This window comes from Aethalodelphis obliquidens, unplaced genomic scaffold (genome assembly GCF_003676395.1).
Source record: "Aethalodelphis obliquidens isolate GAN/ISIS:26980383/991018 unplaced genomic scaffold, ASM367639v1 scaffold121, whole genome shotgun sequence".
Taxonomy (NCBI): domain Eukaryota; kingdom Metazoa; phylum Chordata; class Mammalia; order Artiodactyla; family Delphinidae; genus Aethalodelphis; species Aethalodelphis obliquidens.
Genome location: NW_020838065.1, coordinates 1,029,735 through 1,048,241, shown reverse-complemented (window position 1 = coordinate 1,048,241; position 18,507 = coordinate 1,029,735). Strand labels below are relative to the sequence as shown.

General features: G+C 40.7%; 1 protein-coding gene across 7 annotated transcripts in view; it reads right to left on the bottom strand.

The window, feature by feature from the left end:
• The window catches only part of NSD1 (nuclear receptor binding SET domain protein 1), a 136,398-nt gene that overhangs the window by 87,059 nt on the left and 30,832 nt on the right, over positions 1-18,507 (bottom strand). The gene's annotated exons all lie outside the window — the stretch shown is intronic.

Genomic DNA, 18,507 nt, shown 5'->3' with positions numbered 1-18,507 from the left:
AATAAATAAGCTATTTCAAATTTTTAAAGAGCTAAAAACTGAAATAATAGATAAACAGAATCATCCCAAGGAAAAGATATCTTTGCCCAAGTCCTTGGATCACAACACAACAGGGGTGGGGGGTAGGGGGTGGAAGAAATTTAACAATGTCAAGAGACTCTGATACCACTACATATGCCAACTTTATCTCAGTAAACTGGGGGAAGGGGAGACTGTGGTCCCTTCTGCAGGTGATACTCTACATCCTTCTCAAACACAGACATTCTTATTAATTAATTTACAATAATGGCCTACTGAAATAATCCTGAAAGCTACAGGCTAGATTCTGGCAATGTCAGCACAACTGACATATTTTTCCCAGGACATGCAAGAGAGGCTGCATCCAGAACAGTACACTGCCCAACTCCAAGGGATACCATTGAAGCACAACACAATATGAATCAAGCTCCCTGGACATATCCAATGCAGAGACCCTGGCTGCATCTTTTCTCCAAAAATAATACCTAATTAATCTGCAATCCAAATGCTTCCATCTCAGCTCTAAACCTATACCCATGCCTTTAACACCGCATCAACAGTACGGAGGTCTCCTGCCCTCTGAGAGGAAGATGGCTTTGTGTTTAGTAGGACTGAGCTCCCCCCGCAGCCATAAACCACACAAAGGAGTTCACATGTGCTGAGCTGTTTCTGGGTAGCTAAAAGCAGCACCTAAGGTACTTGGACAAAGGACAACCTACTCCATTTACTCCAAGGGGGCATACAAATATTATGATTTTCTATAAATGCTATGTCCTAAAAAAGGCTTGGTGAGTTCCTCCCTCAGACTCAGTCGTCCCTCCTTAATGCCTAAAACAGTACCCACCTAGTACATATTAAGTGTCCAATAAAGAATATGCTGCATGAATTGACTGAAATCATTCAAATAAAAATGATGAGTAATACCTGGGGCTCAAGGATATCAAAGTATTGGGCTCAATTCAATGATTTGTAAGTTACCATTCAACTTTAAGACTGTGCATTCAGAGAGAAGTAAATCTCACAGAATACCCTTATTGAAAATAGTGTCATTAGTTCTTCATGTATATAGAGTTACTCGGAAATGAGACAGAAACTACAACTTTTAAAACATTTTTTTTTGAAAAGCAAGCCCCAAGGGCCATTTTTGCCTGTTATCATTCTGTAAGTTGTCAGAAAAAAAAATTACTTCAGAGCTAGTTGGCTTTGAAACTTTAAAACCATGATACCAAGATGGAATAGAAAACTCTTTTACATGCCCCTGTACTGAAAACTACAATTTAAGTAGGTTCCCATAAATTTCGGATATAATCTGATTTGTAATCATTTATTTGGCAATCATTGATAAATATGGACTTGCTTATTTATCTGAGTCCTAAACGACTTTAAATATACTACCATTTACTTGATGTCTGCTATATACCAGGCACTGTTCCTCCTTTAATCCTCTTAAGGTAGATACTATATTATTACTCCTATGTTACTATATGCCTATAGTCATATAGTTATGTAGTAGGTAGCAGAGACAGGATTCAAACCTGGGCAGTCCAACTCAGGATCCCAAACTCTCAACTACTATCCCAATAACAATAAAACCCCATGATTATTACATGCTTTATGACAAATTCAGCCATAATCAATCTATAACATGATACTGGTTCTGTCTTTGCCATATATTACTACTACAAAGTGACTGTAGTAGTAATATATCAGGAATATATCAGTGATCAGGAAGTAAAGCCATAAAACACAAGGCTTCAATAACAGATGGATAAGAAAGACCATGAGTGGTACTGCTTAAAGCCAGAAGCCAGAATCACACAAAGCAGTAATGAGCTGTCTTCTGACTCTATCACAAATTGTGTCACCTTAAACAAGTCAGTTAATTCAGCATCAGCACCCTAAGACATAATAAAACCAGGAAAGAAACACTTGCTCTACCACGAACCATGAAAATGAAAATAACTATTAATTCTACTCCCAATATTTTAACCCAAAGGAAATAATCCAAAAAAGTAAAAGAACTGTAAAAAGATATCTAAAGCAGTTATTTATGACAACAAAAAGTTAACATCCTAGACAACCTATGGAATGAGAGAAAATATTTGCAAACAATGTGACTCTATATTACAAAATATACAAACAGCTCCTACAACTCAATGACAAAAAACAAACAACCCAATCAAAAAATGGGCAGAAGATCTAAACAGACATTTCTCCAAAGACATACAGATGGCCAACAGGCACATGAAAAAATGCTGAACATCACTAATTATTAGAGAAATGCAAATCAAAACTACAATGACGTACCATCTCACACCAGTCAGAATGGCCATCATTAAAAAGTCTACAGGGACTTCCCTGGTGGCGCAATGGTTAACAATCCGCCTGCCAATGCAGGGGACAAGGGTTTGATCCCTGGTCCGGGAAGATCCCACATGCCGCAGAGCAACTAAGCCCGTGTGCCACAACTACTGAGCCTGCACTCTAGAACCCGCGACCCACAACCACTGAGCTCGCGTGCCACAACTACTGAAGCTCACATGCCTAGGGCCCATGCTCTGCACCTCCACAACAAGAATAGCCACCGCAACGAGAAGCCTGCGTACCACAAGGAAGAGCAGCCCCTGCTTGCCACAAGTAGAGAAAGCCCACACACAGCAATGAAGACCCAATGCAACCAAAAATAAATAAATAAAAATAAAAATTGGAAGAAAAAAAGAATGGATCAGATTCTACATAAAAAATAATAATAATAATAATAATCCGCCTGCCAATGCAGGGGACACAGGTTCAAGCCCTGGTCCGGGAAGATCCCACATGCCGCGGAGCAACTAAGCCCATGTGCCACAACTACTGAGCCTGCGCTATAGAGCCCGGGAGCCACAACTACTAAAGCTCACGCACCTAGAGCATGTGCTCCACAACAAAGAGAAGCCACCACAATGAGAAGCCCATGCACTGCAACAAAGAGTAGCCACCACTCATTGCAACTAGAGAAAGCCTGCATGCAGCAACAAAGGCCCAATGTAGCCATAAATAAATAAATAAATAAATAGTCTACAAATAATGAATGCTGGAGAGGTGTGGAGAAAAGGGAACAACCCTCCTACACTGTTGGTGGGAATGTAAATTGGTACAGCCACTATGGAAAACACAATGAAGGTTTCTCAAAAAACTGAAAATAGAGTTGCCATATGATCCAGCAATCCCACTCCTGGGCAAATATCCAGAAAAAACTCCAATTTCAAAAGATATATGCACCTCAGTGTTCACTGCAGCACTATTTACAATAGCCAAGACACGGAAGCAACCTAAATGTCCGTCGACAGATGAACGGATAAAGATGCGGTATACATATAAAATGGAATTCCATGCAGCCATAAAAAAGAATGAAGTAATGCCATTTGCAGCAACCTGGATGGACCCAGAGAAAGACAAATATCATATGATATCACTTATATGTGGAATCTAAAAAATGATACAAATGAACTTATTTACAAAACAGAAACAGACTCACAGACATAGAAAACAAACTTACAGTTACCAGAGGGGAAAGGGGGGTGGATAAATTAGGAGTTTGTGATTAGCAGATACAAACTACTGTATATAACATAGATAAACAAGGTCATACTGTATAGCACAGGGAACTATATTCAATACCTTGTAATAAACTAAATTAGAAAAGAATCAGAAAAAGAATGTGTTTGTGTATAATTGTATCACTTCGCTGTACACCAGAAACACAATGTTGTAAATCACCTATACTTCAATTTTTTTAAAAAAGTTAACATCCAACAAGGGACCTGTTAAACAAATTATGCTGAAAACTCCATGAAATATGCAAAGTGCAGATGAAGTTAAGGAATACTGAAAATGTAATACACAGCCACACATATGATATACCAACTATTTAGAAACTATGCCAAAACTATGATTAAAAAAGGTCACTGAGAAACACAAATAAAAGTTTCATTAAATTAAAGGTATCATGGGTAAAGATTTTCATAAACCTGAGACATTAATTTCCTCCTTACTATTTAATTCATTTACCAGGATGACCAAATAAAACAATATATACAAACTTATTGGGGAAAAATGTCTATACAAATACATATTATTAATGAACAGCAACATCCATTTATATACTAATTTTTTAGTATATAAAAAATTAGAAACAGGCAAGAAGTCCAGACCAAAGTGAGGCTTCCAAACATGAAAATAGAGAAAATAACAAGGGAAAATTAAAGGTGGAAAAAAAAGGAATATGACTCTTCTCTTCAGAAGAGCTTAAAAATCTCACATGGGAAAGAAAGACTCCAAAATAACTCCTTGTAAAGCCCATAATTCAACTAAACACCTGCATACAAAGCTCAACAAGAAACACAAAGATGAATTCCTGTTTTAAGGCACTTGGAGAATATCAGGGAAGACTAGAGTGAACAAATGTCAATGTGAGCTTAGACTGGCCGGATAGGCACATTTCAGAACAGCTTTCCCTAATATCTCTGTATGTCCAGTTGGATGAAACATATTGGTGCTAATTCCCTGGTCAGGGAACTAAGATCCCGTATGTCTGCGGGGCGTAGCCAAAAACCAAATTTTAAAAAAATACAAAATTTAAAAAAAAATGTTACACTAGAAAATGTTTAACACCAAAGAAGGCAGTAACAAAGGATTAGAGGAACAAAAATACAAGACATAAAAAACAAAGAGGAAAATGACAGATATCAATCCTACCTTATCACTATTTACATAAAATATATATGGATTTAAAATTCAAAGGCAGAAATTGACAGAAGAGATTAAAAAATATTATACAACTACACTGTCTAGAAGACACACTTCAGATCAAATTCAAAAAAGGGACTGAAAGAGGATGAAAAAGAAATAACATGCCAACAGTAACACACGGAAGGAAGTAACAAAAGTGGGGATATAAGTACTGATCCTATAGAAATAAAAAGGATTATGAGAGCAGTAGCAACAGTTGTACACCAACAAATAGGATAACTCGGATGAAACAGATGAAGTCCTAAAAACACAAAACCTACCAAGACTAAATGACATAGAAACAGAATATGTGAATAGACCTATAACTAGTAAGGAGACTGAATCAGTTGTGAGTAATCAAAAAATCTCCCCACAAAGAAAAGCCCTGTAGGGACTTCCCTGGCGGTCCAGTGGTTAAGGTTCTGCACTTCTAATGCAGGGGGCACGGGTTAAATCCCTCGTCTGGAAACTATGGTCCCGCATACCGTGAGGCGTGGCAAAAAAAAAAAAAAAGCCCTGGACCCAGTGGCTTCCCTGGTAAATTGTACCAAACATTTAAAGAACTAACACCACTCCTTCTCAAACTTTTCGAAAAAAACTAAAGAGGAATAAACTCTAACTTACTGTTTGAGGACAGCATTACTGATACCAAAGTCAGACAAAGAAAAAGCTACAGACCAATATCCTTTTTTATAAGTTATTTTTATTTATTTATTTATTTTTGGCTATGCTGGGTCTTCATTGCTGCGCGCAGGCTTTCTCTAGTTGCAGTGAGTGGGGGCTACTGCTCGTTGCAGTGCGCAGGCTTCTCATTGCGGTGGCCTTTGCTGCAGAGCACAGGCTCCAGGCATTCAGGCTTCAGTAGTTGCAGCTTGCGGGCTCCGGAGTGCAGGCTCAGTAGTTGAGGCACACTGGCTTAGCTGTTCCGCGGCATGTGGGATCTTCCCAGACCGGGGCTCGAGCCCATGTCCCCTGCACTGGCAGGCAGATTCTTAACCACTGAGCCACCAAGGAAGTCCTAGACCAATATCCTTTATAAAGACTGATGCAAAAATCCTCAACAAAATTCAGCAAAACAAGTTGAACATCATATTAAAAAACCATAATATAAGTATCAATCATTGTTCTGAACAGCTGAAACTAATATAATGCTATTATGTCATTATATCTCAATTAATAAAAAACAACCAAAACAAAACAAAACACCATGACCAAGTGGGATTTATTACTGTAACACAGGACTGTTCAACATATGAAAATAGATAAATTTAATACACCACATTCACAGAATGAAGGATAAAAATCACATGATCATCACCACTGATGCAGAAAAGGCATTTAATAAAATTCAATGCTCATTCATGATAAAAAAAATACTCAACAAACTAGGATTAGAAGAAAACTACCTGGGACTTCTCTGGTGGCGCAGTGGTTAAGAATCTGCCTGCCAATGCAGGGGACACGGGTTTGAGCCCCGGTCCAGGAAGATCCCATGTGCCTCGGAGCAATTAAGCCCGTGTGCCACAACTACTGAGCCTGCGCTCTAGAGCCTGCGAGCCGCAACTACTGAGCCCGCCTGCCCCAACTACTGATACCTGAGTGCCTGGAGCCCATGCTCCGCAACGAGAAGCCTGTGCAGCACAACAAAGAGTAGCAGCCGCTCGCCGCAGCTAGAGAAAACCCGTGCACAGCAACGAAGACCCAATGCAGCCAAAAATAAATAAATAAATATTTTAAAAAAGGAAAAAAGAAGAAGAAAACAACCTAAACATAATAAAAGCCACATATGAAAAATCCAGAGAGCATACTGCTGAATGGTGAAAGACTGAAAGTTTTCCCTCTAAGATCAGGAACACAGCAAGGACGCCAGCTTTCTCCACTTCTATTCAACATAATACTGGATGTTCTAGCCAGAGCAACTACACAAGAAATAAGAGGCAACAAAATTGGAAAGGAAAAAGTAAAAATATCTCTATTCACAGGTCTTATATGTAGAAAATCCTAAAAATTACACACACACACACACACAAAAACCTTATAGAACTAATGTATGAATTCAGCAAAGTATGAAGATACAAAGTCAACACACAAAAATCAGTTGAATTTCTATAAATCAATAATGAAGACTCGGGCTTCCCTGGCGGTGCAGTGGTTAAGAATCCACCTGTCAATGCAGGGTACACGGGTTTGAGCCCTGGTCCAGAAGACCCCACATGCCGCGGAGCGACTATGCCTGTGCATCACAACAACTGAGCCTGCACTCTAGAGCCCGCGAGCCACAACTACAGAAGCCCACACGCCTAGAGCCCGTGTTCTGCAACGAGAAGCCACTGCAATGAGAAGCCCGTGCACCGCAACAAAGAGTAGCCCCCACTCGCCGCAACAAGAGAAAGCCCACACCCAGCAACAAAGACCCAACTCAGCCAATAATTAATTAATTAATTAATAATAAAAAAAAAGAAAGTCAATGTGACCTACAAAATAGGAAGAAATAAAGTCAAAAAAATGATTCAGGGAGAGGAAGACATGTCTTTTTTTTTTTTTAATAGTAATCTTTTATTTACTTATTTATTTATATTTTTATTTTTGGCTGTGTTGGGTCTTCATTTCTGTGCGAGGGCTTTCTCTAGTTGCGGCAAGCGGGGGCCACTCTTCATCGCGGTGCGCGGGCCTCTTCACTATCGCAGCCTCTCTGGTTGTGGAGCACAGGCTCCAGACACGCAGGCTCAGCAGTTGTGGCTCACGGGCCTAGTTGCTGCGTGGCATGTGGGATCTTCCCAGACCAGGGCTCGAACCCATGTCCCCTGCATTAGCAGGCAGATTCTCAACCACTGCGCCAGGGAAGCCCAAGACATATCCTATTATGCCCTTTTACTGTGAGTGAGATAGAAGTCTTTGAAGGGCTGATATTTTAAAAGGATCACTCTGACTGCCATGGTAAAAACAGCCTTAGGGTGCTAGGGTGAAAAGCAGAGCGACCACTCCAGATGAGATGTAATAGTTATGTGAACCTAGCTGGGATTGGGGGAGGGGGGCACGAAGCAGGAAGAGCCAGTGAAAGTTGCTGATGGATTGGATGTGTATGCTACAGAAACAGAGAAATCAAGGATCATTCCTTTATAACTTAAATACTGCAATGATGGAGTTCCCATTTATTAAAATAGAGAAGACTACAGGAAAAGCAGGTTTGGGGAAGTACATCCGGAATCTGGTTTTGAACAAGTATAACACTCCAATTTCACAACCTAATGAAAAAGTCAAGAAAGCCAATGTATATATGATTCTGGAGTTCTGAAGATCCAGACTAGAGAGAACTTTGCGGAGTCTTGATGACAAAAGATCATCAAGAAAGTGAGTACAGGGACTTCCCTGGTGGCGCAGTGGTTAAGAATCCACCTGCCAGTGCAGGGGACACAGGTTCGATCCCTGGTCTGTGAAGATCCCACATGCCGCGGAGCAACTAAGCCCGTGCACCACAACTACTCAGCCCGCGCTCCACAACTACTGAAGCCTGTGTGCCTAGAGCCCGTGCTCCAGAACAAGGGAAGCCACTGCAACGAGAAGCCTGTGCGCTGCAACAAAGAGGAGCCCCGGCTCGCCACAACTAGAGAAAGCCTGTGCACAGCAATAAAGACCTAACGCAGCCAAAAATATAAATTAATTAATTAATTTTTTTTTAAGTGAGTATAGTAGAGAAAGGTGCCTGAGGACTAAGTCCTGAGGGGTAGAAACAGGTAAGGATTCTTTTTAAGCTCTGCTAGAATTGCTTGGCCAACATATTCCCCAAAACTCCCTGGCTTGGGAACGGGCACTAAATTTGGGACAAGGATAGCATATCAGAATTTAGTCACAGAGTATTATATTTCAAAGCTATAGTTCTTAAAAAAAAAAAAAAAAGCTATAGTTCTCTAAGCAACTTTCAGATTACCAGTTAATCTCCCACATATCCAGATTTTGGAAAGGGGGCACACTTTGGCTATTCAAAACAAATATTCTGGTACAATGGAAGTGTCTCTTTCTCCAACATTTATCCGTCATGGTGTCATGAACTGCTGTTAGTCTATTCAGCAACTGGGTACGCTAACAAATTTGGTTTCATGAAAGCTATGGAGTTAACCCTATAGGGAAGGGTCACAGACCAACCTTCCTCTCTGCCTCCCTTGGCTCTGCCTTCAACCTTTCTAAGCACAAGTGAAAATGGAACCCACTTTTAATGTTTTATTACTGTGTGTTAGAAACATCCCCAGCCATTTTCGTTTTATTTTTTTTAATTTTTGTTTGTTTGTTTTTATTTTTGGCTGTGTTGGGTCTTCGTTGCTGTGCACGGGCTTTCTCTAGTTGTGGTGAGCCCGGGCTACTCTTCATTGCAGTGCACGGGCTTCTCATTGTTGTGGCTTCTCCTGTTGCGGAGCACAGGCTCTAGGCACACAGGCTTCAGTAGTTGTGGCACGTGGGCTCAGTAGTTGTGACTTGCAGGCTCTTGAACACAGGCTCAGTAGTTGTGGTACACAGGCTTAGTTGCTCCGCGGCATGTGGGACCTTCCCGGGCCAGGGCTTGAACCTGTGTCCCTTGCATTGGCAGGCAGATTCTTAACCACTGCACCACCAGGGAAGCCCCCCCAGCTATTTTCAATTATTTTCGATTGAAGCATTCATAGTCATGTGTGAGTGCTCAAAATCATTCTAGGGTCCCCAGCCCTCTTCAAAGATAGTTTTAAAAAAAAACAAAACAAAATAACTCTCCAACCCAGTCTCACAACAGTATTTCATTCAAGTCAGAATTGAAGAGGGTTAAAAGTGCATCTCAACCACATCACACACTGAGTAACTGCTAAGTAAAATTACTAAGTATAGTGATCTAGCCAGCTACATTTGGTTACAATAAAACTCAGGCACTCTGCTGAACACTTAATACTGAATTATCTCTGATGTCACAGTAGCTTCTAAGAATAAAGTAGGAGTGTGTTTTTCTCCATATCATGCATGCAAAAACTGAGGCAGAAATTAAGTCATTTGCCCAGGTTCACAAAACTAGTACTAAAATATCAATGCAGGGATTCAAACCTGACTCCAATAAAAATGCTTTTAGGGCTTCCCTGGTGGCGCAGTGGTTGAGAATCTGCCTGCCAATGCACAGGACACGGGTTCAAGCCCTGGTCTGGGAAGATCCCACGTGCCACGGAGCAACTAGGCCCGTGAGCCACAACTACTGAGCCTGCGCATCTGGAGCCTGTGCTCCACAACAAGAGAGGCCGCGATAGTGAGAGGCCCACGCACCGCGATGAAGAGTGGACCCCACTTGCTGCAACTAGAGAAAGCCCTCGCACAGAAACGGAGACCCAACACAGCCAAAAATAAAATAAATAAATAAAACTTAAAATTAAAAAAAAAATGCTTTTAACATTGCACCAGTCTATTCCCAGAAGATAAACCAGAATTTTCTTTACACAGGATTCTACACTTTACATATGAATTTCCAAAATATTTAAATATAACTCACATCCCCCCAAATATCTTGGAAATTCAATATTCCCCTATCAAGAACAACTAACTTAAGAGAATTCCCCGGCGGTCCAGTGGTTAGGACTCGGGGCTGTCACTGCCAGGGCCCGGGTTCAATCCCTAGTCGGGGAACTAGTAAGATTCCACAAGCTGCACAGCGGGGCCAAGAAAAAAAAAAACACACACACACACATTAACTAACTTTAAAAAGTCTATTCACACAAGCAAAGTCACTGTAGCTGTTCTGCAGCTGTCAACACATTTTCTGGTTTGCCAAGAGCCTTTTTTTCAGCCACGGAGGGCAGTGACTAAAATCTCAGAAACAAGCAACTATACTTGAATTTAAAAAAAAGAAAAGAAAAAATACCTCAGAAATGATTTGAGAGAACATGGCATACTTTAGAAAAACTGTACTTTAAATGTAACTTAATCTCTTCACTTTTTAAATGATGGAAGAAACGAAAATAATCTAGATGTTGGACACAGACTTGGCTAATTACAGAACACCTATACATTTGAATGCTATACAGAAATTTTATACATATATACTAAGGGAAAAGGCATGTAATACAATGATCTCAAATCTTACAGAGATACATTTTCATACACAAACATACACAAAAAATGTCTGGAAGGACAGAGGTCAGAATGATAAATGGATCTGTGGATACTGTCAAGTGATTTTTGGCTTATCTACATTTTCTAATTTTTGTACACTGAACATGTATTATGTGCATAGTTTTTTTAAAATGAGATAAAACTCACATATCACAAAACCACCTTTTTAACCACTTTAAAGTATCCAATTTCATGGTTTTTAGTATATCTTGCATACTATTTTAAAGTAAATTTTAACACACATTTCCTTTGAAGGGAAAAATAAAAATGTATAGAAATGCAGCAAGACAGAATTTCCTACCACAGTGAGAAAAGTGCACCAAAGAAATAAGCTTTTTTTTTTTTTTTTTTGCGGTACACGGGCCTCTCACTGTTGTGGCCTCTCCTGTTGCGGAGCACAGGCTCTGGACGCGCAGGCTCAGCGGCCATGGCTCACAGGTCCAGCTGCTCCGCGGCATGTGGGATCTTCCCAGACCGAGGCACAAATCCGTGTCCCCTGCATCGGCAAGCAGACTCTCAACCACTGCGCCACCAGGGAAGCCCAAGAAATAAGCATTATAATCCTCTGAACTGCCTGCCTTGATAAATATCTGAAAGTGCTTTTGTCTCTGTGCCTCATTTGTATCATCTGTAAAATGGGGACAATTAATAATGCCTACTTCACAGGGCTACCGGAAGTATTGAATAAGCTAATATGTAAACATTATTTTATTTATTTATTTATTTATTTTTGGCTGCGTTGCGTCTTCGTTGTTGCGCATGGGCTTTCTCTAGTTGCGGCGAGCGGGGGCCATTCCTCACTGTGCCGCAAGAGCCTCTCATTGCAGTGGCTTCTGTTGCTGCAGAGCACAGGCTCTAGGCGCACCGGCTTCAGCAGTTGTTGCACACGGGCTTAGTTGCTCCGCGGCATGTGGGATCCTCCCCGACCAGGGCTCGAACCCATGTCCCCTGCATTGGCAGGCAGACTCTCAACCGCTGTGCCACCAGGGAAGCCTCCTATGTAAACATTATTAATATGTTAAGTACCAGTAGCTGGTAATGTGTTAGCACTATAGGTGTTAACTTACATTACTTCAAAACCCTGATATCAGAAACTTGTTCTTCCTCCTCTATTCAAACCTGATTCTACCCTAAGTTGCAACATTTAAGGGCTCTATTTATTTTTTATGTTAATTAGTATAAAGGTATCATTTTAAGAGCACAGTGTAATGGTTAAAAACCTAGGCTCTCTGAAATCATACTTCATAAAGTTATAAAGCGCCTAACACATAGTTACAACTCAAAAAGCAGCTGCTGTAACATTATTCACTGTATTTCTTTGAAAAGGTACATTTAAACTACTTTAAGGATTAATATGGCAGTATAGGCACTTAACCTCCATTTAACACTATGTTTACAAAAATATTTCAATTTCCAAATAACTGACCTAAAAATATTTAAGTAGTAACACAATTCCAATGCTGTTACATGATCTATATGGTATTATAACATTAAAAATGAACGTCCTCTCTGAGGGATAAACTATTCCCAAACAGAATATGAAAGACAGAGGGACCAAATGACTTGTCTAAGACTATGAGATAAAGCAGGGTAAGAAGATAAATATCTGGGCTTCCCTGGTGGCGCAGTGGTTGAGTCTGCCTGCCGATGCAGGGGACGTGGGTTTGTGCCCCGGTCCGGGAAGATCCCACATGCCGCGGAGCGGCTGGGCCCGTGAGCCATGGCTGCTGAGCCTGCGCGTCCGGAGCCTGTGCTCCGCAGCAGGAGAGGCCATAGCAGTGAGAGGCCCGTGTACCGCAAAAAAAAAAGAAGATAAATATCTATACTATTCTGTGCATTTGTAATTCACTAAGTCTTTAAAGTCTTAATCCCTTATATACATTACATTTGCTTACAATTAAATGAGGAATTATACACACTGCCAGAATAGAGAAATGCATGGGCTTAATTTCTGCTATGCTCTTAAACCACCTGTGAGACTCTGGACAGTTACTTTACCTCTCTGAGCTTGTTTCTTTGCTTGTGAAAGTAGTATAATAATGCCTCCAATTTTGTAGCAGGCTGTTTCAACTGAACAACTCTATTTTTAATTGAGTACAAGTTACCAAAAATAAATGATAGCTATGGTGGTCCAGTGGCTAAGAATCTGCCTTCCAATGCAGGGGACACGGGTTCAACCCCTGGTTGGGGAACTAAGACCCCACATGCCACAGGGCAACCAAGCTCACATGCCACAGCTACATAGCCCGTGTACCTCAACTAGAGAGAAGCCTGCGTGCCACAACAAAAGATCCCGAGTGCCGCAACTAAGACCTGACACAGCCATAAATAAATAAATAAATATTTTAAGTAAATAAATGATAGCTATTTTTAGTCAGTGATTACAATTCTTCTACCTTACAAGAATTGTGATTTCCTTTCCCAGTCTCAAACCAAAACTGCAAAGGAAATATTCAACTCCAGAATAGTATAAAAAGTAAAATACTATGTTAAGCATTTGCATTACTCCCACCTCACTCACAGCCACATAGCCTAATAAATACATGTGTGTATTCTAGTTGTCAAAGATCTTTTAACATCCATTATATCATATGAATCTCAAAAACAACCAAGTAAGGTAGGCAGCACAGATTTTATTATCCCATATTTATGGCAGACAAGGAAACAGAGGCTCAGAGTGACCCTGTCAGAAGTCTAGAAGCCTTCAAGAAAAGGCAGGGATTAGAGGCCAGCATCTTCTGATCCCTACTCCACCACACCAACCACAGAACAAAAGAGTGAACTAGAGTACTTGAAGTCTCCTCCCACCAATCCTCTCTACCTGGTAGATGGGAGTCAGAGCTAGGTCTATTAACTTGCACTGAGAAGAAAGGGGGATCTGAGACTGATGTAAGAAAATCTAGCAACAAGTAGTTAGATAAATGGTTTCTGGCAGCATTACAATTTTAGCCTGCAGCAGGCTAAATCAAAAGACTAAAGACTATTGTGTAAAACTTAATTGTTACTGAGTAAGAAATGACCCTTGCTTATTGCCTAGATCCAGGAACAATATATCAAAGAGAAAGCATGGACAATAGATCAAAGGGAATCACTGAAGTCTTGGAAAAGGACAGCGTAAAAGCAGGGAACTGGTCCAATGAAAGCTGGAAAGCAGAGCAGCTGCTAGGTTAGTCATGGAAACTGGTGTACTGAGGACCACACGGTAAGGTTGAGGCTAAGGAGACTATTAGTGAAAGCCCAGCCTGTATGTAGCATGAAGCTGCTCACAGAGGGCAGCCTGCTCAAGAGGTAGAACAGAAACATGCAGGCCAAGGCTTTCCTGCTAGCCCAGGCCTTTGGCTTTATGCCATAAGAATTTTCAGACCCACAATAAAACAGGGTTGGTGACAGTGCAGAACACAGGCCTGAAAGGGTGCAGCCCTCTACAACCCTAGAAGGCTTAAATTAAAGCAGGGAGGAGAGCTATACTCTCCAGCCTGACACAACAAAAGAAACTGTTGTATGCAGCTATGCCTGTATGTTATACTGGAACTGAATGATTTAAACATTAGTTTGGGGCTATCCTTGGGCTCTTAATCTGGAGAATTTCAAAACAATGACCATAGGCATTTTCCCTACAATAGAAAATATAGTGCCAAATCACTCCAACAAAAATCAATTTTACTCTGCATAGTCTTTCTGGCCATAAATTTTTCTTTCAATGTTTGAGAATCTACTATGCACCCAGCAATTCTCATTTATCATTACATCATATCACTGTTGGGTATGACCTGGGGCTTATTTTTCCTCTGACTTCTGCTTTAGTCTGAGCCTTTCAGGGATTTGTTTCTGAGTGCTAGAGGAAGCAGATCAATGGTTCTCAACCCCGGCTGTACATCAGAATCACCTGAGGAGTTATAAAATACAGAACCTCCTACCCACCCACAGGCCTGGAGATTCTGATTCAGTATGTATGGGGGGAGGCTCTTGGCATCCAATTTTTTTAAAAAGCTCCACAGGTGATTCTGATGAACAGCCAGGGTTGAAAACAAATGCATCATATAGCTAGTTAGTATTTTATTGTAATTACAGGTCTGAGTGAGTTTGTTTTTGGGGGGAGAAGAGGTAAGACAGGATAACAAAAAAAGAGGTATCCTGACACAAGCAAGAGGTAACTGACTAATTTCAACAGTCACACAGGAAAAAGGAAGCATTTATCTGATACCCCAAGTACCAGAAACTGCTAAGAATATTTATATATTTTGTTTTTCTTTTAAACCTCATACTGACAATGAGGCAGGTATTAATTACTATCTCCTTGTTATAGCTGTAGAATCTGAGGCTCAGAAATGGGAAGTGAGCTGGCCAAATGCCAAACAGAGCCATGTCTGTGTTCTGTTCAATCGCCTGTGCTCTTTACACTAGGTCACAACACAGAAAAATAAATAAAAACATCAGCCTTTAGTATTGGTAACTATACTTAACCTCAACACAATTAGTGACCTTACTCTCTTCATTCAATAAGGGAATTCTGCTCATAAACTCTCAAGAGGCAAATGTTCCTCACAACACCTTTACCGCATAATTCAATTAACAGAAGATGCCTGTCTCTTCAAAAAAACCCGACACATCACATACATCTATGCTCCTTACTGTACTTCTTTACCTGGGTCAAAACTAATCAATGCTGTTAAAAGGCAAGTCACCAACGGATAATATTAAACTTAAGTCTAGAGTTAGCTCATGTGGAAAACACAGATACTTTCAGAAAACACAGTAAAACAATTTGTATATAATCTTTTGCAATTAAAAAAAGAACAATTTTTACTCTAAACTTTACATGTACCTTACAAAAAAAAAAAAAAAACAACAGCTCTTTGCCACACCTAAGTGATTTTCTCAAGAGAACAAAAAGACTAGAACATCTGGCCTTCTATTCTAGTGTCTTTTCCCTAAAGCCATGCTGTCTTTCCAGTCTTAGTATCATACAACCCCATCCCTCATACAATGGAGAGGCCCAGGATGCAAGAATTTTGGTACAGGCTGTGGTGACCTACAGACTTCATACCTGGATTATTTTGAAGCAAATCCCTAGATACCATTCATAATATTTCAGTATGTATCTCCAAAGAAACTTTTAATTAACATTATCTACTACTAGACTATTCTAAAGAACAGAAATAATTTCATGACAGCCCAAACACAGGTAAGTGCCTTCCTTCCCCCTTGCCTCCTCCACATGTGACACCAACTTTTCTCCCCCTCTAACAATGTATTTTACATTTATTGGTTTAGGTGATCTCTCCCTCTGGACTTCTGAAAATCCTTCTCTTCAAACTCCATCCCAGGGACTTCCCTGGTGGTCGAGGGGTTAAGAATCTGCCTTCCAATGCAGGGGACGCAGGTTCAATCCATGGTATGGGAACTAAGATCGCACATGCCGCGGGGGCAACTAAGCCCTTACACCACATCTAGAGAGCCCTCGTGCCGCAACTACTGAGCCCATGCACTCTGCCACAACTAGAGAGAAGCCTGCACGCTGCAACGAAGACCCCATGTGCTGCAACTAAGTCTGGACACCGCCAAATAAATAAATAAATAAATATTTTAAAAAGAAGAAGAAAGAAACTCCATGCCAAAGGTAGTTTCCATTGTGTTCCTCAGAAAGAGTGTCCTGGAGAGTCCCCTCAGGTGCTGCCCAAGAGAGTGAGAAGAAAACCTGCCTGCTCTCTATCCCAAATTAAAGCAGCTCCATCTTTTTTCTGTTCTATACTGGTGTTCTGTATGAGATTCCATTTGAAGCTTAAAAGTAAAAAACCAAGTCCAAGGGACTTCCTTGGTGGTCCAGTGGTAAAGAATCTGCCTTCCGGGCTTCCCTGGTGGTGCAGTGGTTGCGAGTCCGCCTGCCGATGCAGGGGACACGGGTTTGTGCCCCAGTCCGGGAAGATCCCACATGCCGCGGAGCGGCTGGGCCTGTGAGCCATGGCCGCTGACCCTGCGCTCTGCAACGGGAGAGGCCACAACAGTGAGAGGCCCGCGTACCACAAAAAAGAAAAAAAAAAAGAATCTGCCTTCCAATGCAGGGGACGTGGGTTCGAGCCCTGGTCAGGGAACTAAGATCCCACATGCCACAGGGCAACTAAGCCTGAGTGCTGCAACTACTGAGCCCAACTACTGAGCTCAACGAGAGAGCCCGCATGCCGCAACTAAGACCCGGTGCAACCAAATAAATATTTTTTAAAAAATAAAATAAAATAGATAGGGAATTCCCTGGCAGTCCAGTGGTTAGAACTCTGATCTCACTGCTGAGGGTCCAGGTTCAATCCCTGGTCTGGGATCTAAGATACCCTAAGCCATGCAGTGCAGCAAAAAAAAAAAAGAAAGAAAGAAGAAAAAAAAAGAAATAGATTACCAACAAGGACCTACTATATAGCACAGGGAACTCTGCTCAGTGCTCTGTAATAACCTAAATGGGAAAAGAATTTGAAAAAGAATAGATACATGTATATGTATAACTGACTCACAACATCGTTTATCAACTCCACTCCAATATAAAATAAAAATTTTTTAAATCCAGTTATTAAAATCTTTTTATATTAAAAAACTGCAGGGGGACAAGCCTCTTAAGATAGCCTCATCCACCAGAGGGCAAACAGCAGAAGAAAGAAGAACTACAGTCCTGCAACCTGTGGAACAAAAACCACATTCACAGAAAGACAGACAAGATGAAAAGGCAGAGGGCTATGTACCAGATGAAGGAACAAGATAAAACCCCAGAAAACAACTAGATGAAGGGGAGATAGGAAACCTTTCACTAAAAGAATTCAGAATAATGATAGTGAAGATGATCCAGGACCTGGGAAAAAGAATGGAGGCAAAGACCAAGAAGATGCAAGAAATGTTTAACAAAGACCTAGAAGAATTAAAGAAGAAACAAACAGATGAACAATACAATAACTGAAATGAAAAATACACTAGAAGGAATCAATAGCAGAATATCTGAGGCAGAAGAAAGGATAAGTGACCTGGAAGACATAATGGTGGAATTCTCTGCCATGGAACAGAATAAAGAAAAAAGAATGAAAAGAAATGAAGACAGCCTAAACGCAACAACATTCACATTATAGGGGTCCCAGAAGGAGAAGAGAGAGAGAAAGGACCAGAGAAAATATTTGAACAGATTATAGTCGAAAACTTCCCTAACATGGGAAAGGAAAGCACAGAGAGTCCGAGGCAGGATAAATACAAGGAGAAACACGCCAAGACACATAGCAATCAAATTGACAAAAATCAAAGACAAAGAAAAATTATTGAAAGAAACAACGGAAAAACGACAAATAACATACAAAGAAACTCCCATAAGGTTAACACCTGATTTCTCAGCAGAAACTCTACAAGCCAGAAGGTAGTGGCATGATTTATTTAAAGTGATGAAAGGGAAGAACCTACAACCAAGATTACTCTACCCAGCAAGGATCTCATTCAGATTTGACGGAGAAATCAAAAGCTTTACAGACAAGCAAAAGCTAAGAGAATTCAGCACCACCGAACCAGCTCTACAACAAATGCTAAAGGAACTTCTGTAAGTGGGAAACACAAGAGAAGAAAAGGACCTACAAA